We start from the raw sequence: 23,266 nt of genomic DNA, 5'->3' as shown, positions 1-23,266 counted from the left end.
CGGTTGTGTGCACGTGCATGTGTGTGCCCCGGGGTCGCAAGCTTTGAACCACTCCTTTTTGAAAGTCGTTGGTCAAAAAGGTTGAAAACCACTGAGCTAGCGAACAGATTGCTGTACACCAATAGGATCGGGTGAAGCGCAAATGTCAAATTGTAGGGAGAGAGCAGTGGTGAAAAAAGTACTCAATCGTCATACTTGAGTAAAAGTAAAGATACCTTAATAGAAAATGACTCAAGTAAAAGTGAAAGTCACCCAGTAAAATACTACTTGTATAAAGTCTAAAAGTATTTGGTTTTAAATATACTTAAGTATCCAAAGTGAAAGTATAAATCATTAAAAAATTCCTTATATTAAACAAGCCAGGTGGCACAATTTTTTATTTTATTTTTATTGATGGATAGCCAGGGGTACACTCCAACACTCAAGACATAATTTCCAAACTAAGCATTTGTGTTTAAATAGTCTGCTAGATCAGAGGCAGTAGGGTTGACCCGGGATGTTCTCTTGATAAGTGTGTGAATTGGACAATTTTCCTGTCAAAATGTAACGAGTACTTTTGGGTGTCAGGGAAAATGTATGGAGTAAAAAGTACATTATTTTCTTTAGGAATGTAGTGAAGTAAAAGTAAAAGTTGGCAAAAATATAAATAGTAAAGTAAAGTACAGATACCCCAAAAAACTGCTTAAGTAGTACTGTAAAGTATTTTTACTTAAATACTATACACCACTGGGAGAGAGGATTGCCATAAATGAATATTTAACTCCAAAAATGGTTTGTTGATCAAGAATATGAACTTTTACTTTGTAAGCTCACCAGCAGTAAGGCATTAAGCAGCAATTACTAGCATAGGCCAACTGGTCTCTTGGTATGTAAAAATTGCTTGAAATTGATAATTTACTTGTGAAGCTTGCATTTGGAATTTAATGTTCAAATTAATTATTACATAATCAAAATGTGTGGTAGACAAAATAATAAAAAGGGCTGTCTGGTAGCCTCAATAAATAGACAAATATTTGTAGTTCAACAAGTCATTCATTACCTGTCTAGATTTTATTTTTTTACCTGACTTGAAAAAACATTTGACTCGACTCGACTTGCTGTTAGAATGCACGACATGGACATGACTCAAGACTCGACCCGTTCTACTTGGGAATCGACTTGAGACTTGGACCTTGAGACTTGCTTGTGACTCGAATAATAGTACCAATGAGAGCTAAAACGAACTAACCACCTTCTACATCTCTCTCTCTCTCTCTCTCTCTCTCTCTCTCTCTCTCTCTCTCTCTCTCTCTCTCTCTCTCTCTCTCTCTCTCTCTCTCCTTCCATCACTGACCGGCTGGCTGCAAGCTGTGCCGTGTTCTAACTGTTTTGACTGTGTTCAGGCCAGCACGCTAATGCCAACTTGGAATGGTATTGCACTTTAGCAAAATTGAACATAGAGGCTGGATTCAAACAAACAGAGATAAGTTACCTGTGCTCTGCGTTTGACTTTTTAACCCCTTTTTTTTCTCTCCAATTTCATCCATCGCTGCAACTCCCCTACGAACTCAGGAGAGGCGAGGGTCGAGAGCCATGCGTCTTCCAAAACACAACCCTGTCAAGTCGCACTGCTTCTTGACACAGTGCACCAATGTGTCGGAGGAACCACCGTCCAGCTGGCGACCGAAGTCAGCTTGCAGGCGCCCGGCCCCTCACAAGGAGTCGCTAGAGCGCGATGGGACAAGGAAATCCCAGCCGGCCAAACCCTCCCCTGGGCCAATTGTGCACCACCTCATGGGTCTCCCGGTCACGACCGGTTATGACACAGCCTGGGATCGAACCCGGGGCTGTAGTGATTCCTCAAGACTGCTGCACCGCTCGGGAGGCCCTGCATTTGACTTTTAAAGGTGATTTCTGCTCCAGCTGACATTGGGATCGTTTTCAGGAAACAGGAAATGGCCTTTAAAAGTCAATCGCTGTGTGCAGGTCGTTAAATCTGTGTTGGTTTGAATCCTGGCCTAAACTTTAACCTACCGTATGATGATCCTGCAAGGAGAGCAGAGATACTTGTTGGGCTATGGGTCCTGTTTAAAAGTAGTGCACTATATAGGGAATAGGGTGTCATTTGGGACGTAGCCACTGAATACACATCACTCCTTGCTGCAAATCCTTTGAATGTGTTCCTGTGAGGTGAAGGGAGGGAATTGGACAGGTCAGGTATATACAGGTTGTTTACTCCTGCTGATGCAGCACATCTCCACATAGGCTGGTTGTTTTTTCCTAAACGTTCCTATAGGGGTGTTTATGAATGTTGCAGAAAATAGACATTGTGCAGATGGCAAACAGACAGGCAGGCAGGCAGGCCGCTACATGTAGCAAGCATCAGGTTAGTATGTTAGGAAGGATGAGCCCCCAGAATGCTCCAGAAGGAGTTGTACCTGATCCGTCTCCTCTCTGGGAGATTTCTCCTGATGTGCCACAGACCTGGGTTCAAATACTATTTGAAATATTTTATATGCTTTCAACGTTTGCACTAGTCTGGCTGTAGTGGCAGGTCTGCACTCTATTCTATCAGATCCATTGCACCAGGCAAGCTCAATCAAGCCTAGATAAAGTATTTAAAATGATTTAGAATAATATTTGAACCCATGTGCTAGAGGCCCTGCGAAGGTTTGGATAGCATACAGCAGGGAAGGCAAGCCACACTTTGGCAGAGACAAGATGTTTTAAAGAATTAAGGTTTGTCTGTTTTGACTGAACGGGATAGTTTAATGGCTGTCAGTTTCTGCACGGACAGAGCTGCCAACCGGTGACTGATGACGCAGCAAACAGCAAACCCATGCCTGGTGCTGTATAGAACAGAACACACAGAGCAGAACACAGCTGTATGAGGAGAGGACTGTATGAGACTGTATGAGAATGACGACTTGTGAAATTATATGAAATTGTCTTGTGTTTCTGTGATGTGGTGTGTGTGTGTGTGGTGGGGTGGGGTGGGGGAGGGGGGTGTACAAGCCGTTTCTTCTCAATCCAGGACAAAATGGTCAGCTTGGCAGCAACGTGTCTCTGGCCTCTTGACTACCAACATCAGCACCAAGTTTACGTCCCAAATGGCACCCTATTCCCAAATGGGCCCATAGGGCTACGTCAAAAGTAGTGCACTAAGTAGAGAATAGGGTGCTATTTGGGACAGAACCCGAGCATCTGCAATGCATTAGCACAAGCTCAGATAGTCAGCCCAGCATGTGTTCAGGAACATCTTAATGATTCTGACGATTTATCAAGATCACAGAAAAATGCTAAAGAGAGAGATTTGCCCAAACATTGACACAAATCAAGCATTTTATTTCCATCTTCTTTCTGCAAATCTGGTACATATGGTGGGAGAGGTAGGATCTTAATTTGATGACACTGTTGCAGGAAATGTAAAACTTGTAGTGTGAGGTTTCAAAAACCTTCTGATGTTTGTAATTTCCACTTTCAAATTTCTGACTTAAAATTTCCCTCACGAAAAATGTATCGGCCCCAACAAAACTGTTAATAAATAATAATCCGCATATTGATTCACATTTCCTGTTGCTGAATTTTTTTTGTTTAATGCTGTAGCAAACTGGCTCAAATTAAGATCCTACACCTGTATTGAGGCGAGGCCTTGTTAAATGAACTGGTAAGACCTGTTTCACGCTTCAGAAAGTATTCACACCCCTTGGACTTTTTCCACATTTTGTTGAGTTGTAGCCTGAATTTAATTAAATTGATTAAATTTAAATGTTGTGTCAATGGCCTATACTGTACACACAATACCCCATAATGTCAAAGTGGTATTGTGTTTTTACACATTTTTACAAATTCATTAAAAATGAAAAGCTGAAATGTCTTGAGTCAATAGGTATTCAACCCCTTTGTTATGGCAAGCCTAAATAAGTTAAGAGGTAAACATTTGCTTAACAAGTCATATATACAGTTGAAGTCGGAAGTTTACATACACGTAGGTTGGAGTCATTAAAACTCGTATTTCCACCACTGCACAAATGTCTTGTTAACAAACTATAGTTTTGGCAAGTTGGTTAGGACATCTACTTTGTGCATGACACAAGTCATTTTTCCAACAATTGTTTACAGAAAGATTATTTCTGTACAGTGATTATCACTGTATCACAATTCCAATGGGTCAGAAGTTTACATACATAAGTTGACTGTGCCTTTAAACAGCTTGGAAAATTGGCTTTAGAAGCTTCTGATAGGCTAATTGACATCATTTGAGTACATGTGGAGGTGTACATGTGGATGTATTTCAAGACCTACCTTCAAACCCAGGGCCTCTTTGCTTGACATCATGGGAAAATCAAAAGAAATCAGCCAAGACCTCAGAAAAACAATTGTAGACCTCCACAAGTCTGGTTCGTCCTTGGGAGCAATTTCCAAACACCTGAAGGGACCACGTTCATCTGTAAAAAACAATAGTACGCAAGTATAAACACCATTGGACCATGCACCCGTCATGCTCAGGAAGGAGACATGTTCTGTCTCCTAGAGATGAACGTACTTTGGTGCCAAAAGTGCAAATAAATCCCAGAACAACAGCCAAGGACCTTGTGAAGATGCTGGAGGAAACAGGGACAAAAGTATCTATATCCACAGTAAAACCAGTCCTATATCGACATAATCTGAAAGGCCGCTCAGTAAGGAAGAAGCCACTGCTCCAAAACCGCCATTAAAAAGCCAGACTATGGTTTGCAACTGCACATGGGGACAAAGATCGTACTTTTTGGAGAAATGTCCTCTGGTCTGATGAAACAAAAATAGAACTGTTTGGCCATAATGGCCATCATTATGTTGGGAGGAAAAAGGGGGAGGCTTGCAAGCCGAAGAACACCATCCCAACCGTGAAGCATGGGGGTGGCAGCATCATGCTGTGGGGGTGCTTTGCTGCAGGAGGGACTGGTGCACTTCACAAAATAGATGGCCTAATGAGGTAGGTAAATTATGAGGAAATATTGAAGCAACATATCAAGACATCAGTCAAGAAGTTCAATCTTGGTCGCAAATGTGTCTCCCAAATGGACAATGACCCCAATTATACTTCCAAAGTTGTGGCAAAATGGTTTAAGGACAACAAAGTCAAGGTATTGGAGTGGTCATCACAAAGCCCTGACCTCAACCCTATAGAACATTTGTGGGCCGAACTGAAAAAGCGTGTGCGAGCAAGGAGGCCTACTAACCTGACTCAGTTACACCAGCTCTGTCAGGAGGAATGGGCCAAAATTCACCCAACTTATTGTGGGAAGCTTGTGGAAGGCTACCCGACATGTTTGACCCAAGTTAAACAATTTAAAGGCAATGCTACCAAATAATAATTGAGAGTATGTCAACTTCTCACCCACTGGGAATGTGATGAAAGAAGTACAAGCTTAAATAAATCATTCTCTCTACTATTATTCTGACATTTCACATTCTTAAAATAAAGTGGTGATCCTAACTGACCTAAGACAAGGAATTGTTACTAGGATTAAATTGTGTGTGTAAACTTCTGACTACAACTGTAAGTTGCATGGACTCACTTTGTGTGCAATAACAGTGTTTAAAATCATTTTTGTGAATGACTACCTCATCTGTACCAATCACATATAATTATCTGGAGCGGCCTTCAGTCGAGCAGTGAATTTCAAACACAGATTCAACCCCAAAGACCAGGGAGGTTTTCCAATGCTTTGCCAAGAAGGTCACCTACTGGTAGATGGGTAAAATAAAAAGCAGACATTAAATATCCCTTATAGCATAGTGAAGTTATTAATTACACTTTGGATGGTGCCTCAATACACCCAGTCACAACGAAGATACAGGTGTCCTTCCTAATTAATTAGCTGGAGAGGAAGGAAACCGCTCAGGGATTTCACTATGAGGTCAATGGTGACTTTAAAGCAGTTACAGAGTTTAATGGCTGTGATAGGAAATAACTGAGGATGTAGTTACTCCACAATACTAACCTTAAAGACAGAGTGAAAAGAAGGAAGCCTGTACATAATAAAAATATTCCAAATCATACATCCTGTTTGCAATAAGGCACTAATGTAAAACTGCAACAAATTTGGCAAATAAATGACCTTTATGTCTTGAATGCAAAGCATTATGTTTGGGGCATATCCAGGTTAATTCTCCATTCCAGCGGACACTGGGAGTTAAATTCACTTTCCAGCAGGACATTAACCTAAAACACAAGGCCAAATATACACTGGAGTTGCTTACCAATACAACATTGAACTCCAGGGAGTGTATCACTCTATTGAGGGTTAAGATAACTCCCAGTAAAGTCAATTTAACCCAATTTTTTGGGGGTGATTTCAACTATTCTTGATTTACTGTGCACCTGTTTGCTATTATACAGCTCTAGAGTTTTTGCTGTTCAGCAGTTTCTGTGGGTGTCCAAAAACACTTGCCTGCATCCCAAATAGCATCCTATTCCGTATATAGTGTACTACTTTTGTCCATAGGGAATAGGGTCCCATTTGGGATGCAGCTATGGACTCCATACTACAGTACAAAATGGAACTCTGAGCTAAATTCCATCTCCACATTGGCTGGATGAACTGCAGGGTGCAGTAAACTGATTGGCTGACCGGGTTCTACTCGCAGCTGTCAGAAGCAACTGTTTTGCAACCAGAGAGTGTAGCTCCTTGCAACAACAGTGGTCAATGCTGTCTGGAAGAGCTCTCTTTCTGCAGTGCTTGGCTACCTATTCTGCAAATTGCAGACCTGAGTTTGAATACTATTTTAACTAATTTAAAAGTCTTAAGCTGTACTTGATGGAGTTTTCCTGGTACAAAGTAACACAAGTAGCACAATTAAGGGTGGCAGGTATCCTGGTGGTTAAGAGCATAGGGCCAGTAACCGAAAGGTCACTGGTTCGAATCCCTGAGCTGGCAAGGTGGAAAAATCAACTGTATTGCCCTTGAGCAAGGCAGTTAACCCCAACAACAACTGCTCCCAGGGAGGATGATGTTGATTAAGGCAGTCCCCTACACCTCTCTGATTCAGAGGGGTTGGGTTAAATGCAAAAGACACATTTCAATTGAATGCATTCAGTTGTGCAAACGACTAGGTTTCCCTCCTTTCCCTTTCCCCAGTAGAATAGTCCAAAAATGGTAAGCACTGCCCATCTCGCAACCCCAAAAACACACAACGCTCAGTGTATTTGGAATGTCTCAAATAAGGATGGATCCCAGGTCTGCTATGCACATTGCACATACTGTACTCTGACATGAATGCATTAACATGTCCTGAGGGACACATACTGTACTCTGAGATGAATTTATTGAAATGTCCTGAGGGACACATACTGTACTCTGAGATGAATGCATTAAAATGTCCTGAGGGACACATACTGTACTCTGAGATGAATATATTCAAATGTCCTGAGGGACACATACTGTACTCTGACATGAATGCATTAAAATGTCCTGAGGGACATATATTTCAAGAGGAGTTCTGGAGTGAGAACCAAATGTCAACCCCGCCCACTGTCTGAATCCTCCCACTCACTACTTTGGCTTCCCTTTTCTCCCCATTAGAGAAAGTGAGAAATCTATAGCCAAAACATCAACCACAGCTTGTTGTAAAACTGGGAGTGTGATATCCAGTACCAGTCAAAAGTTCACACCTACTCATTCGAGGGGTTTTCTTTATTTGGACTATTTTCTACATTGTAGAAAATTAGTGAAGACATTAAAACTATGAAATAACACATATGGAATCATATAGTAACCAAAAAAGTGTTAAACAAATCAAAATGTATTTTTTATTTTGCATTGATGACAGCTTTGCACACTCTTGGCATTCTCTGAACCAGTTTCATGATAAATGCTTTCCCAACAGTTTGGAAGTAGTTCCCACATATGCTGAGCACTTGTTGGGTGCTTTTGCTTCAACTCATCCCAAAACATCTCAGTTGGGTTGAGGCTGGGTGATTGTGGAGGTTAGTTCATCTGATGCAGCAAATGATAGTCCCACTAAGCGCAAACCAGATGGGATGGCGTATCACTGCAGAATGCTGTGGTACCCATGCTGGTTAAGTGTGCCTTGAATTCTAAATAAATCAGATTCAGAGTCACCAGCAAAGCACTGCCACACCATCACACCTCCTCCTCCGTGCATCACGGTTAGAACCACACATGGTGAGATCATCCGTTCACTTACTCTGCGTCTCACAAAGACACAGCGGTTGGAACTAAAAATCTCAAATTTGGACTCATCAGACCAAAAGACAGATTTCCACCAGTCTAATGTCCATTGCTCGTGTTTCTTGGCCCAAGCAAGTCTTCTTCTTATTGGTGTCCTTTTGTAGTGGTTTCTTTGCAGCAATTCGGCCATGAAGGTCTGATTCACATTTTCCTCTGAACAGTTGATGTTGAGATGTGTCTTTTACTCTTGAAGAATTTATTTGGGCTGCAATTTCTGAGGCTGGTAACTCTAATGAACGTATCCTCTGCAGCAGAGGTAACTCTGGGTCTTGCTTTCCTGTGGCGGTCCTCATGAGAGCCAGTTTCATCATAGCGCTTGATGGTTTTTGCGACTGCACTTGAAGAAACTTTAAAAGTTCTTGAAATGTTCCGCATTGACTAACCTTCATGTCTTAAATTAATGATGGATACTAACCATAACTTGTCACAACACAACTGATTGGCACAAACACATTAATAAGAAGGAAAGAAATTCCACAAATTAACTTTTAACAAGGCGCACCTGTTAAGGTGTGAGGTGTAAGGTTGAGAGAATGCCAAGTTGTCATCAAGGCAAAGGGTGGCTACTTTGAAGAATCTCAAAAATAAAATATACTTTGATTTGTTTAACACTTTCTTTGGGTTACTACATGATTCATGTGTTATTTCATAGTTTTGATGTCTTCACTATTATTCTACAATGTAGAAAATAGTAAAAACAAAGAAAAACCCTTCAATGAGCAGGTGTGTCCGAACTTTGCTACTGTATGTTTTAAGGGAGGTGGCAGTAAGGTAGCCTAGTGGTTAAGAGCATTGGGCCAGGAACAGGAAGGTCGCTAGTTTGAATCCCAGAGATGACTAGGTGAAAAATCTGGGCGTCAATGTAAGTAACGTAATTAAAAAATACCCTTCAATGTGTGTATGTACTGCATGGGTAGTCTTAGACGTACATGGAGATGTTTTAGAGTCCTGTGTTGAGAGAGAGAGAGTGACAGAAAGAAAGAGAGAGAGAGAGAGTGATAGTGTGTGTTCAGCGCTAGCTGGTTGTTTGACATTCACTGATTTCTGCCATTATAATCAGCAGTGATACTACTTCCACACACCCACACACAAACTCCCGTCCTGTACACTGGGCCAGCTTCCTTGTGGAGAGGAAAAGGGCGCCGTTCTGTTGTCTCTGTATCTCTCTGGCTCTCCCTCCCTCCTTTCTATCTGCTCAGGACATAAACACTTCATCGGAGTGGCAACAACCAACACATTGTGGATACTGATAGTGTGTTTGAGAAAGAGTGAGCATCAAAGAAAGGGCGGGAGAGAGAGTAATAGAGAGAGGGAGATAAATGGATAGAGAGAAAGAGAAGCAAAAAAAGCACTTCATCGTGAGAGAGCTACTTGTAATTGGCCGCTGCTCAACCCCCCACAGCCAGAAGCAGTTATGCCAAAGTACCTAGCCACTTCTTCACCACAATGACTACAGCGGACGTCACAGCTAGGCCAACACTTAGAATACAGACACTTATGATGCTTCATATGAACGGGCCACTAGTCTAGAACTGATACACTTGGTTTGCATCCCAACTGGAAGCTGATTCCTGTGCACTATGTTGAGAAAAGGATGCCATTTGGGACTTAAAATGGTATCAGGCTTGGGCATCATGCATGCCAATTCAAGATTTATCCACTGGAAATATAAGCTGATTGAAGATGTTGTTTCCTTTATGCATAATTCCCTCAAATATATGACATTTGGCCATCAGTGTGCACTCAAAAAAATATAGGGTGCATGAAGCCTCTGGTACAAGGATATCATAATCTAGGATAAATCATGTGGGATTGATACTCCTTATTTACATATTTCACTTTTCATAGTTAACATTTCTCAGCAGATGACAAATGAAAGAAAACAGTCAAGCGGAGATAGATTTGGACGAGATTAATTTGTTTTGGAACAAACTAATTGACCTCAGTTGGACCTTTCAGAGCAGTTGGCAAAGTGTTAGCATGCAATGTTCTATGGAAAAACTACGAAGCCTGTACGCTGGCAGAAAGATAGTCAAGCCTGTTATACCATTATGTCTTGGTATCAGTGTTCCTATTGACTAATACACTAGTACCTTTACTATTGATGGTTATTGGGCACATTTTGTTACGTTGCAGCCTTATTCTATAATTTATTAAATTGTTTTTTCTCTCATCAATCTACACACCATACCCCAGAATGACAAAGCAAAAACAACAACTGAAATGTCACATTTACATAAGTATTCAGTCTCTTTACTCAGTACTTTGTTGAAGTACCTTTGGAAGAGATTACAGCCTTGAGTCTTCTTGGATATAACGCTACAACCTTGGCACACCTGTATTTTGGGAGTTTCTCCCATTCTTCTCTGCAGATCCTCTCAAGCTCTGTCAGGTTGGATGGGGAGCATCGCTTTACAGCTATTTTCAAATCTCTCCAAAGATGGTTGATCGTGTTCAAGTCTGGGCTCTGGCTGGGCCACTCAAGGACATTCAGAGACTTGTCCAGAAGCCACTCCTGTGTTTTCTTGGCTGTGTGCTTAGGGTCGTTGTCCTGTTAGAAGGTGAACCTTCACCCCAGTCTGAGGTCCTGAGCGCAGGTTTTCATCAAGGATTTCTCTGTACTTTGTTCCTTTCATCTTTCCCCCGATCCTGACTAGTCTCCTAGTCCCTGCTGCTGAAAAACATCCCCACAGCATGATGCTGCCACCACCATGCTTCACCGTAGGGATGGTGTCAGGTTTCCTCCAGACATGACACTTGACATTCAGGCCAAAGCGTTCCGTCTTGGTTTCATCAGAAGAGAGAATGTTGTTTCTCATGGTCTGAAAGTCCTTTAGGTGCCTTTTGGCAAACTCCAAGCGGGCTGTCATGTGGCTTTTACTGAGGAGTGGCTTCCGTCTGGCCACTCTACCATAAAGGCCTGATTGTTTGAGGGCTGCAGAGATAGTTGTCCTTCTGGAAGGTTCTCCCATCTCCACAGAGAAACTCTGGAGCTCGTTCTTGGTCACTTCTCTCACCAAGGCCCTTCTCCCCCGATTGCTTAGTTTGGCCGGGCGGCCAGCTCTAGGAAGAGTCTTGTTGGTACCAAACTTCTTCCATTTAAGAATGAAGACCTTCAATGCTTCAGACATTTTTTGGTACCCTTCCCCAGATCTGTGCCTCAACACAATCCTGTCACTGAGCTCTACAGACAATTCCTGCGACCTCATGGCTTTGTTTTTGCTCTGACATGCACTGTCAACTGATGGGACCTGATATAGACAGGTGTGTGCCTTTCCAAATCATGTCCAATCAATAGAATTTACCACAGGTGGACTCCAGTCAAGTTGTAGAAACATCTCACGGATGATCAATGGAAACAGGATGCACCTGAGCTCAATTTCGAGTCTTATAGCGAAGGGTCTGAATACTTACATAAAAAAATAAGGTATACATTTGCAAAAAAAAAACAAAAAAAGCCTAAAAACCTGTTTTCGCTTTGTCATTATAGGGTGTTGTGTGGATTGATGAGGATTTTTTTTTATTTAATACATTTTGAAATAAGGGAGTAACGTTACCAAATGTGGAAAAAGTCAAGGTGTCTGAAATCTTTCCGAAGGCGTTGTATATAGCACAATACTTTTGACCTCCAAGTTATATCTCTGACTATACAGTACACATAGATCCAGGTTCAGGAAGCTCAGGGACCCTAGCCTGGTCATGTGACAATAAATATTGCAGGTGGCAAGAGTTTTTAATTTTACCCCTTTTTTCTCGCCAATTTCATGGTATCCAATAGTTTTTTTTTGTAGCTACTATCTTGTCTCATCGCTACAACTCCCGTACAGACTCAGGAGAGACGAAGGTTGAAAGTCATGCATCCTCCGATACACAACCCAACCAAGCCGCACTGCTTCTTAATACAGCGCGCATCCAACCCGGGAAGCCAGCTGCACCAATGTGTCGGAGGAAACACTGTGCACCTGGCAACCTTAGTTAGCGCGCACTGTGCCCAGCCCGCCACAGGAGTCGCTGGTGCGCGATGAGTCAAGGATATCCCTGCCGGCCAAGCCCTCCCTAACCTGGACGACACTGGGCCAATTGTGCATCGCCCCACAGACCTCCCGGTCATGGACGGTTGTGACAGAGCCTGGTCGAGAACCCAGAGTCTCTGGTGGCACAGCTGGCGCTGCAGTACAGCACCCTTAACCACTGCGCCACCTGGGAGGACCAGTTGGCAATAGTTTAACTGTTTTTACTGACTCTGTTCAACTTATTCAGTCAAAAGAACAAATCTTTTGACTAATTCCGTTCATTTGATTCAGAGCACGCAGGACCCCCTACCGGCAAACGATGAACTAAAAACTCTAAAGAATTATGTTTCTGCAAGCCTCTCGTTCACCATAGGGGGCTTATTGGAGGTGTCATTTGTGACTGAGACTTGTGCTTCAAGTGTGCTTCAAACAATGTACATTTGGGATTGCTAGTCAGACAAATAAGATTACTTCTTGATACCTTTGAAACAAGGTCTATTTGTGGCAACAACTGGACTAGATTGTGAACAACTCTTGGTGGAATGCAGTTGCTTGACTGCAGCGAGGGAGATTAGCACAATATCGTTTGCGAACTGCAGCAGTCCTCACAAAACGATTCGTTCTAGAGTTCGAGCTTGTTGAGCAGATGCTGGCTGTAGGCTATGTGTTTTTAGTTGATCTATTTTCCTGCGTGCATGTGATAGACAGTTGGTGGTGGGAGCACATCTCTGGAGCCTCCTTAGCCGGAGGAGCATGTATTAATCCTGTTGTATTTATTGCGGCCAGCAGGTCAAATAAACAACTAAAACTAATGAGTCTCTCGGCTCGAATGAACAATGACTCTCGAGTCAGTAAAAATACTTGTTCTTAGCGATCTGCACATCACTAGTTGACAAGACAGCACAAAGAGATCTGGAACCAGGTTACGCAAACCCCTGTATGCCTAACTGATTACTTGGGTCTCCCATGCAGAGAGAAAGGCTCTGTTTGTCTATGTCCTCCGAGAGAAGTTGTCAGACAGGTAGAATGAAAGACAGAAAGATTAGGCCACATCAAGGTAATTCGATTTGAAGGGGGCATTTAACCAATCAAATGATGTGCCCTGATCTGAAGAAAGAGAATACGTGACGAAGGAGAGGAAAACATGTTGTTGAGGCTGAGGGTCTGAATCACTGGAGGGTAACTGTTGATGTCCTCCAGTCTGCTATCTGTTATCCTGATGTGAACTCTCTGGATTCCCAGCTGCGTCTCAAATTGCACCATATTCCCTATATTCCCTTTTGACCAGGGCCCTAGGTGCACAATGTAGGGAATAGGGTGCTATTTCTTAAATCGCCCCCATTCCTTAAATCCGGACCTCCCCTTATTGGCCTTCATTATATGCATGTGATAGTCCGTTGTGTCCTCCAATGTCCTGTCAACATTTCGTAGTGGCTGACAGATTGGTTTGGAATCCAATGTCCTGTCAACATTCCGTAAAGGCTGACGGATTGGTTTGGAATCCAATGTCCTGTCAACATTTCGTAGAGGCTGACGGATTGGTTTGGCATCTTATTCCTTGTCAACATTTCGTAGAGGATGACAGATTGGTTTGGCATCTGATGTCCTGTCAACATTTCGTAGAGGCTGACGGATTGGTTTGGCATCTGATGTCCTGTCAACATTTCGTAGAGGCTGACGGATTGGTTTGGCATCTGATGGCCTGTCAACATTTCGTAGAGGCTGACGGATTGGTTTGGCATCTGATGGCCTGTCAACATTTCGTAGAGGCTGACGGATTGGTTTGGCATCTGATGGCCTGTCAACATTTCGTAGAGGATGACAGATTGGTTTGGCATCTGATGGCCTGTCAACATTTCGTAGAGGATGACGGATTGGTTTGGCATCTGATGGCCTGTCAACATTTCGTAGAGGCTGACGGATTGGTTTGGCATCTGATGGCCTGTCAACATTTTGTAGAGGCTGACGGATTGGTTTGGCATCTGCTGGCCTGTCTTGTACATTTCGTAGAGGATGACGGATTGGTTTGGCATCTGATGGCCTGTCAACATTTCGTAGAGGCTGACGGATTGGTTTGGCATCTGATGGCCTGTCAACATTTCGTAGAGGCTGACGGATTGGTTTGGCATCTGCTGGCCTGTCTTGTACATTTCGTAGAGGATGACGGATTGGTTTGGCATCTGATGGCCTGTCAACATTTCGTAGAGGATGACGGATTGGTTTGGCATCTGATGGCCTGTCAACATTTCGTAGAGGCTGACGGATTGGTTTGGCATCTGATGGCCTGTCAACATTTCGTAGAGGATGACGGATTGGTTTGGCATCTGATGGCCTGTCAACATTTTGTAGAGGATGACGGATTGGTTTGGCATCTGATGGCCTGTCAACATTTCGTAGAGGATGACGGATTGGTTTGGCATCTGATGGCCTGTCAACATTTCGTAGAGGCTGACAGGTTAGTTTGGCATCTGATGGCCTGTCAACATTTCGTAGAAGCTGACAGGTTAGTTTGGCATCTGATGGCCTGTCAACATTTCGTAGAGGCTGACAGGTTAGTTTGGCATCTGATGGCCTGTCAACATTTCGTAGAGGCTGACAGGTTAGTTTGGCATCTGATGGCCTGTCAACATTTCGTAGAGGCTGACAGGTTAGTTTGGCATCTGATGGCCTGTCAACATTTCGTAGAGGCTGACGGATTGGTTTGGCATCTGATGGCCTGTCAACATTTCGTAGAGGCTGACAGGTTAGTTTGGCATCTGATGGCCTGTCAACATTTCGTAGAGGCTGACAGGTTAGTTTGGCATCTGATGGCCTGTCAACATTTCGTAGAGGCTGACAGGTTAGTTTGGCATCTGATGGCCTGTCAACATTTCGTAGAGGCTGACAGGTTAGTTTGGCATCTGATGGCCTGTCAACATTTCATAGAGGCTGACAGGTTAGTTTGGCATCTGATGGCCTGTCAACATTTCGTAGAGGCTGACGGATTGGTTTGGCATCTGATGGCCTGTCAACATTTCGTAGAGGCTGACGGATTGGTTTGGCATCTGATGGCCTGTCATCATTTCGTAACGGATGACGGATTGGTTTGGCATCTGATGGCCTGTCAACATTTCGTAGAGGCTGACGGAATGGTTTGGCATCTGATGTCCTGTCAACATTTCGTAGAGGCTGACAGGTTAGTTTGGCATCTGATGGCCTGTCAACATTTCATAGAGGCTGACAGGTTAGTTTGGCATCTGATGGCCTGTCAACATTTCGTAGAGGCTGACGGATTGGTTTGGCATCTGATGGCCTGTCAACATTTCGTAGAGGCTGACGGATTGGTTTGGCATCTGATGGCCTGTCATCATTTCGTAACGGATGACGGATTGGTTTGGCATCTGATGGCCTGTCAACATTTCGTAGAGGCTGACGGATTGGTTTGGCATCTGATGGCCTGTCAACATTTCGTAGAGGATGACGGATTGGTTTGGCATCTGATGGCCTGTCAACATTTCGTAGAGGATGACGGATTGGTTTGGCATCTGATGGCCTGTCAACATTTCATAGAGGCTGACGGATTGGTTTGGCATCTGATGGCCTGTCAACATTTCGTAGAGGCTGACGGATTGGTTTGGCATCTGATGGCCTGTCAACATTTCGTAGAGGCTGACAGGTTAGTTTGGCATCTGATGGCCTGTCAACATTTCGTAGAGGATGACGGATTGGTTTGGCATCTGATGGCTTGTCAACATTTCGTAGAGGCTGACGGATTGGTTTGGCATCTGCTGGCCTGTCTTGTACATTTCGTAGAGGATGACGGATTGGTTTGGCATCTGATGTCCTGTCAACATTTCGTAGAGGCTGACGGATTGGTTTGGCATCTGATGGCCTGTCAACATTTCGTAGAGGCTGACGGATTGGTTTGGCATCTGATGGCCTGTCATCATTTCGTAAAGGATGACGGATTGGTTTGGCAGCTGATGGCCTGTCAACATTTCGTAGAGGCTGACGGATTGGTTTGGCATCTGATGTCCTGTCAACTTTTCGTAGAGGATGACGGATTGGTTTGGCATCTGATGTCCTGTCAACATTTCGTAGAGGATGACGGATTGGTTTGGCATCTGATGGCCTGTCAACATTTTGTAGAGGCTGACGGATTGGTTTGGCATCTGATGGCCTGTCAACATTTTGTAGAGGCTGACGGGTTGGTTTGGCATCTGCTGGCCTGTCTTGTACATTTCGTAGAGGATGACGGATTGGTTTGGCATCTCATGGCCTGTCAACATTTCGTAGAGGATGACGGATTGGTTTGGCATCTGATGGCCTGTCAACATTTCGTAGAGGCTGACGGATTGGTTTGGCATCTGGTGGCCTGTCAACATTTCGTAGAGGCTGACGGATTGGTTTGGCATCTGATGGCCTGTCAACATTTTGTAGAGGATGACGGATTGGTTTGGCATCTGATGGCCTGTCAACATTTCGTAGAGGCTGACAGGTTAGTTTGGCATCTGATGGCCTGTCAACATTTCGTAGAGGCTGACAGGTTAGTTTGGCATCTGATGGCCTGTCAACATTTTGTAGAGGATGACGGATTGGTTTGGCATCTGATGGCCTGTCAACATTTCGTAGAGGATGACGGATTGGTTTGGCATCTGATGGCCTGTCAACATTTCGTAGAGGCTGACAGGTTAGTTTGGCATCTGATGGCCTGTCAACATTTCGTAGAAGCTGACAGGTTAGTTTGGCATCTGATGGCCTGTCAACATTTCGTAGAGGCTGACAGGTTAGTTTGGCATCTGATTGCCTGTCAACATTTCGTAGAGGCTGACAGGTTAGTTTGGCATCTGATGGCCTGTCAACATTTCGTAGAGGCTGACAGGTTAGTTTGGCATCTGATGGCCTGTCAACATTTCGTAGAGGCTGACAGGTTAGTTTGGCATCTGATGGCCTGTCAACATTTCGTAGAGGCTGACAGGTTAGTTTGGCATCTGATGGCCTGTCAACATTTCGTAGAGGCTGACGGATTGGTTTGGCATCTGATGGCCTGTCAACATTTCGTAGAGGCTGACAGGTTAGTTTGGCATCTGATGGCCTGTCAACATTTCGTAGAGGCTGACAGGTTAGTTTGGCATCTGATGGCCTGTCAACATTTCGTAGAGGCTGACAGGTTAGTTTGGCATCTGATGGCCTGTCAACATTTCGTAGAGGCTGACAGGTTAGTTTGGCATCTGATGGCCTGTCAACATTTCGTAGAGGCTGACAGGTTAGTTTGGCATCTGATGGCCTGTCAACATTTCGTAGAGGCTGACGAATTGGTTTGGCATCTGATGGCCTGTCAACATTTCGGAGAGGCTGACGGATTGGTTTGGTATCTGATGGCCTGTCATCATTTCGTAAAGGATGACGGATTGGTTTGGCATCTGATGGCCTGTCAACATTTCGTAGAGGCTGACGGATTGGTTTGACATCTGATGTCCTGTCAACATTTCGTAGAGGATGACGGATTGGTTTGGCATCTGATGGCCTGTCAACATTTCGTAGAGGCTGACGGAATGGTTTGGCATCTGATGTCCTGTCAACATTTCGTAGAGGCTGACAGGTTAGTTTGGCATCTGATGGCCTGTCAACATTTCATAGAGGCTGACAGGTTAGTTTGGCATCTGATGGCCTGTCAACATTTCGTAGAGGCTGACGGATTGGTTTGGCATCTGATGGCCTGTCAACATTTCGTAGAGGCTGACGGATTGGTTTGGCATCTGATGGCCTGTCATCATTTCGTAACGGATGACGGATTGGTTTGGCATCTGATGGCCTGTCAACATTTCGTAGAGGCTGACGGATTGGTTTGGCATCTGATGGCCTGTCAACATTTCGTAGAGGATGACGGATTGGTTTGGCATCTGATGGCCTGTCAACATTTCGTAGAGGATGACGGATTGGTTTGGCATCTGATGGCCTGTCAACATTTCATAGAGGCTGACGGATTGGTTTGGCATCTGATGGCCTGTCAACATTTCGTAGAGGCTGACGGATTGGTTTGGCATCTGATGGCCTGTCAACATTTCGTAGAGGCTGACAGGTTAGTTTGGCATCTGATGGCCTGTCAACATTTCGTAGAGGATGACGGATTGGTTTGGCATCTGATGGCTTGTCAACATTTCGTAGAGGCTGACGGATTGGTTTGGCATCTGCTGGCCTGTCTTGTACATTTCGTAGAGGATGACGGATTGGTTTGGCATCTGATGTCCTGTCAACATTTCGTAGAGGCTGACGGATTGGTTTGGCATCTGATGGCCTGTCAACATTTCGTAGAGGCTGACGGATTGGTTTGGCATCTGATGGCCTGTCATCATTTCGTAAAGGATGACGGATTGGTTTGGCAGCTGATGGCCTGTCAACATTTCGTAGAGGCTGACGGATTGGTTTGGCATCTGATGTCCTGTCAACTTTTCGTAGAGGATGACGGATTGGTTTGGCATCTGATGTCCTGTCAACATTTCGTAGAGGATGACGGATTGGTTTGGCATCTGATGGCCTGTCAACATTTTGTAGAGGCTGACGGATTGGTTTGGCATCTGATGGCCTGTCAACATTTTGTAGAGGCTGACGGGTTGGTTTGGCATCTGCTGGCCTGTCTTGTACATTTCGTAGAGGATGACGGATTGGTTTGGCATCTCATGGCCTGTCAACATTTCGTAGAGGATGACGGATTGGTTTGGCATCTGATGGCCTGTCAACATTTCGTAGAGGCTGACGGATTGGTTTGGCATCTGGTGGCCTGTCAACATTTCGTAGAGGCTGACGGATTGGTTTGGCATCTGATGGCCTGTCAACATTTTGTAGAGGATGACGGATTGGTTTGGCATCTGATGGCCTGTCAACATTTTGTAGAGGCTGACGGATTGGTTTGGCATCTGATGGCCTGTCAACATTTTGTAGAGGCTGACGGATTGGTTTGGCATCTGATGGCCTGTCAACATTTCGTAGAGGCTGACAGGTTAGTTTGGCATCTGATGGCCTGTCAACATTTCGTAGAGGCTGACAGGTTAGTTTGGCATCTGATGGCCTGTCAACATTTTGTAGAGGATGACGGATTGGTTTGGCATCTGATGGCCTGTCAACATTTCGTAGAGGATGACGGATTGGTTTGGCATCTGATGGCCTGTCAACATTTCGTAGAGGCTGACAGGTTAGTTTGGCATCTGATGGCCTGTCAACATTTCGTAGAAGCTGACAGGTTAGTTTGGCATCTGATGGCCTGTCAACATTTCGTAGAGGCTGACAGGTTAGTTTGGCATCTGATTGCCTGTCAACATTTCGTAGAGGCTGACAGGTTAGTTTGGCATCTGATGGCCTGTCAACATTTCGTAGAGGCTGACAGGTTAGTTTGGCATCTGATGGCCTGTCAACATTTCGTAGAGGCTGACAGGTTAGTTTGGCATCTGATGGCCTGTCAACATTTCGTAGAGGCTGACAGGTTAGTTTGGCATCTGATGGCCTGTCAACATTTCGTAGAGGCTGACGGATTGGTTTGGCATCTGATGGCCTGTCAACATTTCGTAGAGGCTGACAGGTTAGTTTGGCATCTGATGGCCTGTCAACATTTCGTAGAGGCTGACAGGTTAGTTTGGCATCTGATGGCCTGTCAACATTTCGTAGAGGCTGACAGGTTAGTTTGGCATCTGATGGCCTGTCAACATTTCGTAGAGGCTGACAGGTTAGTTTGGCATCTGATGGCCTGTCAACATTTCGTAGAGGCTGACAGGTTAGTTTGGCATCTGATGGCCTGTCAACATTTCGTAGAGGCTGACGAATTGGTTTGGCATCTGATGGCCTGTCAACATTTCGGAGAGGCTGACGGATTGGTTTGGTATCTGATGGCCTGTCATCATTTCGTAAAGGATGACGGATTGGTTTGGCATCTGATGGCCTGTCAACATTTCGTAGAGGCTGACGGATTGGTTTGACATCTGATGTCCTGTCAACATTTCGTAGAGGATGACGGATTGGTTTGGCATCTGATGGCCTGTCAACATTTCGTAGAGGATGACGGATTGGTTTGGCATCTGATGGCCTGTCAACATTTCGTAGAGGCTGACGGATTGGTTTGGCATCTGATGGCCTGTCAACATTTCGTAGAGGCTGACAGGTTAGTTTGGCATCTGATGGCCTGTCAACATTTCGTAGAGGCTGACGGATTGGTTTGGCATCTGATGGCCTGTCAACATTTCGTAGAGGCTGACGGATTGGTTTGGCATCTGCTGGCCTGTCTTGTACATTTCGTAGAGGATGACGGATTGGTTTGGCATCTGATGGCCTGTCAACATTTCGTAGAGGATGACGGATTGGTTTGGTAGCTCATGGCCTGTCAACATTTCGTAGAGGATGACGGATTGGTTTGGCATCTGATGGCCTGTCAACATTTCGTAGAGGATGACGGATTGGTTTGGCATCTGATGGCCTGTCAACATTTCGTAGAGGATGACGGATTGGTTTGGCATCTGATGGCCTGTCAACATTTCGTAGAGGCTGACAGGTTAGTTTGGCATCTGATGGCCTGTCAACATTTCGTAGAGGCTGACGGATTGGTTTGGCATCTGATGGCCTGTCAACATTTTGTAGAGGATGACGGATTGGTTTGGCATCTGATGGCCTGTCAACATTTCGTAGAGGATGACGGATTGGTTTGGCATCTGATGGCCTGTCAACATTTCGTAGAGGCTGACAGGTTAGTTTGGCATCTGATGGCCTGTCAACATTTCGTAGAAGCTGACAGGTTAGTTTGGCATCTGATGGCCTGTCAACATTTCGTAGAGGCTGACAGGTTAGTTTGGCATCTGATGGCCTGTCAACATTTCGTAGAGGCTGACAGGTTAGTTTGGCATCTGATGGCCTGTCAACATTTCGTAGAGGCTGACAGGTTAGTTTGGCATCTGATGGCCTGTCAACATTTCGTAGAGGCTGACAGGTTAGTTTGGCATCTGATGGCCTGTCAACATTTCGTAGAGGCTGACAGGTTAGTTTGGCATCTGATGGCCTGTCAACATTTCGTAGAGGCTGACAGGTTAGTTTGGCATCTGATGGCCTGTCAACATTTCGTAGAGGCTGACAGGTTAGTTTGGCATCTGATGGCCTGTCAACATTTCATAGAGGCTGACAGGTTAGTTTGGCATCTGATGGCCTGTCAACATTTCGTAGAGGCTGACAGGTTAGTTTGGCATCTGATGGCCTGTCAACATTTCATAGAGGCTGACAGGTTAGTTTGGCATCTGATGGCCTGTCAACATTTCGTAGAGGCTGACAGGTTAGTTTGGCATCTGATGGCCTGTCAACATTTCGTAGAGGCTGACAGGTTAGTTTGGCATCTGATGGCCTGTCAACATTTCGTAGAGGCTGACAGGTTAGTTTGGCATCTGATGGCCTGTCAACATTTCGTAGAGGCTGACAGGTTAGTTTGGCATCTGATGGCCTGTCAACATTTCGTAGAGGCTGACAGGTTAGTTTGGCATCTGATGGCCTGTCAACATTTCGTAGAGGCTGACAGGTTAGTTTGGCATCTAATGGCCTGTCAACATTTCGTAGAGGCTGACAGGTTAGTTTGGCATCTGATGGCCTGTCAACATTTCGTAGAGGCTGACAGGTTAGTTTGGCATCTGATGGCCTGTCAACATTTCGTAGAGGCTGACAGGTTAGTTTGGCATACATGCACGGTTATTCCAGAGGAAAATACCTGGTGCTGAGGCAGATGTCTGCTTGTTTGAAGTAAGTAAAAAAAAAAATGAAACCCCTGTGGATATTTAAAAAGGCTGGGTCTGCAGTTTGCACAAAAATGGTTTGTCATATTTTGATTGCTGTTGCCATGCCGTTTATGTTTACTGTTGTTCTCCCTGCACAGTTTTCACTCAGATTGTGAGTTCCCATTCTCTTGTAGTCTGTTCTGTTCTTTCACTTTCTAGTTAGAAACAGTGTCTGTTATGTGTCCTCTGGCTCTTTCCTCCTCTGTTGACAGACTCATGGTCTTTTTATGATTTAAGGGCAGCAAAATGAATTGAGATTAAAAGTGTTATTTTGTTTCAGGCAGAGATTTGAAAAAGAGAGAGAAATAATGAGGGATAGAGAGAGGAGAAGGAGAAGTGAAGATAGCTGGGTTGCGGCCATGTTGAAAGAATAGAGGCCCATTCTCATACTTCGTCCAACAAAGACATGTCCATATATCAACTGACACTCATTCCAACCAACCTCACAGAGCTTTGCCCCTTCCCCACCCATGTCTCTCTCTCTCTCGCTCTCTCTCTTTCCATCTCTCTTTCTCCCCCTCTCTCGCTATCTTTCTCCCTCTCGCTGGGTCTGTTTTTGATTATCAGAAGGGACCTCTCTTTTTTTTCACAGAATGAGTGTGTGGTCATGACACTGCGTCCCTTTGGTCTCTTTCACTTCATTCTGACCATGGCTCTCTCTGTCTTTCAAACACCACTATAGTACATTAATAGCTGACTGGTATGGTTAGCTTTTACCAAACGTTCTAAGTGGCTCTTTACACAAAAGTGTTTTAAAGTACACTGAGTGTACAAAACATTATGAACACCTGCTCTTTCGATGATAGACTGAACAGGTGAATACAGATGAAATCTATGATCCCTTGTTAATGTTAAATCCACTTCCATGAGGGTAGATGAAGGGGAGGAGACGGGTTGAATAAGGATTTCTAAGCCTTGAGACAATTGAGACATGGATTGTGTATGTGTGCCATTCAGAGGGTGAATGGGCATGATGGGTATGGTAGTAGGTGCCAGGCGTATCGGTTTGAGTGTGTCAAGAACTGCAATGCTGCTGGGGTTTTCACACTGGGAATCAAGAATGGTCCACCACCCAAAGGACATCCAGCCAACTTCACACAACTGTGGGAATTATTTGAGTCAACATGGGCCAGCATCCCTGTGGAACGCTTTCGACATCATCTTGTAGAGTCCATGCCCTGACAAATGGAGGCTGCTCTAATGGCAAAAGGGGTGGGGTGGGGGGGGGGGTTGCAACTCAATATTAAGAAGGCGTTCT

General features: G+C 44.5%; 1 protein-coding gene across 6 annotated transcripts in view; it reads left to right on the top strand.

Moving 5' to 3' along the window:
• The window catches only part of LOC100135978 (thyroid hormone receptor beta), a 147,002-nt gene that overhangs the window by 8,880 nt on the left and 114,856 nt on the right, over positions 1-23,266 (top strand). The gene's annotated exons all lie outside the window — the stretch shown is intronic.

The sequence above is a fragment of the Oncorhynchus mykiss genome, chromosome 18, assembly GCF_057628025.1.
Source record: "Oncorhynchus mykiss isolate SJ-2025 chromosome 18, ASM5762802v1, whole genome shotgun sequence".
NCBI classification, from domain to species: Eukaryota; Metazoa; Chordata; class Actinopteri; order Salmoniformes; family Salmonidae; genus Oncorhynchus; species Oncorhynchus mykiss.
This window is presented reverse-complemented; position numbering and strand designations above follow the sequence as displayed.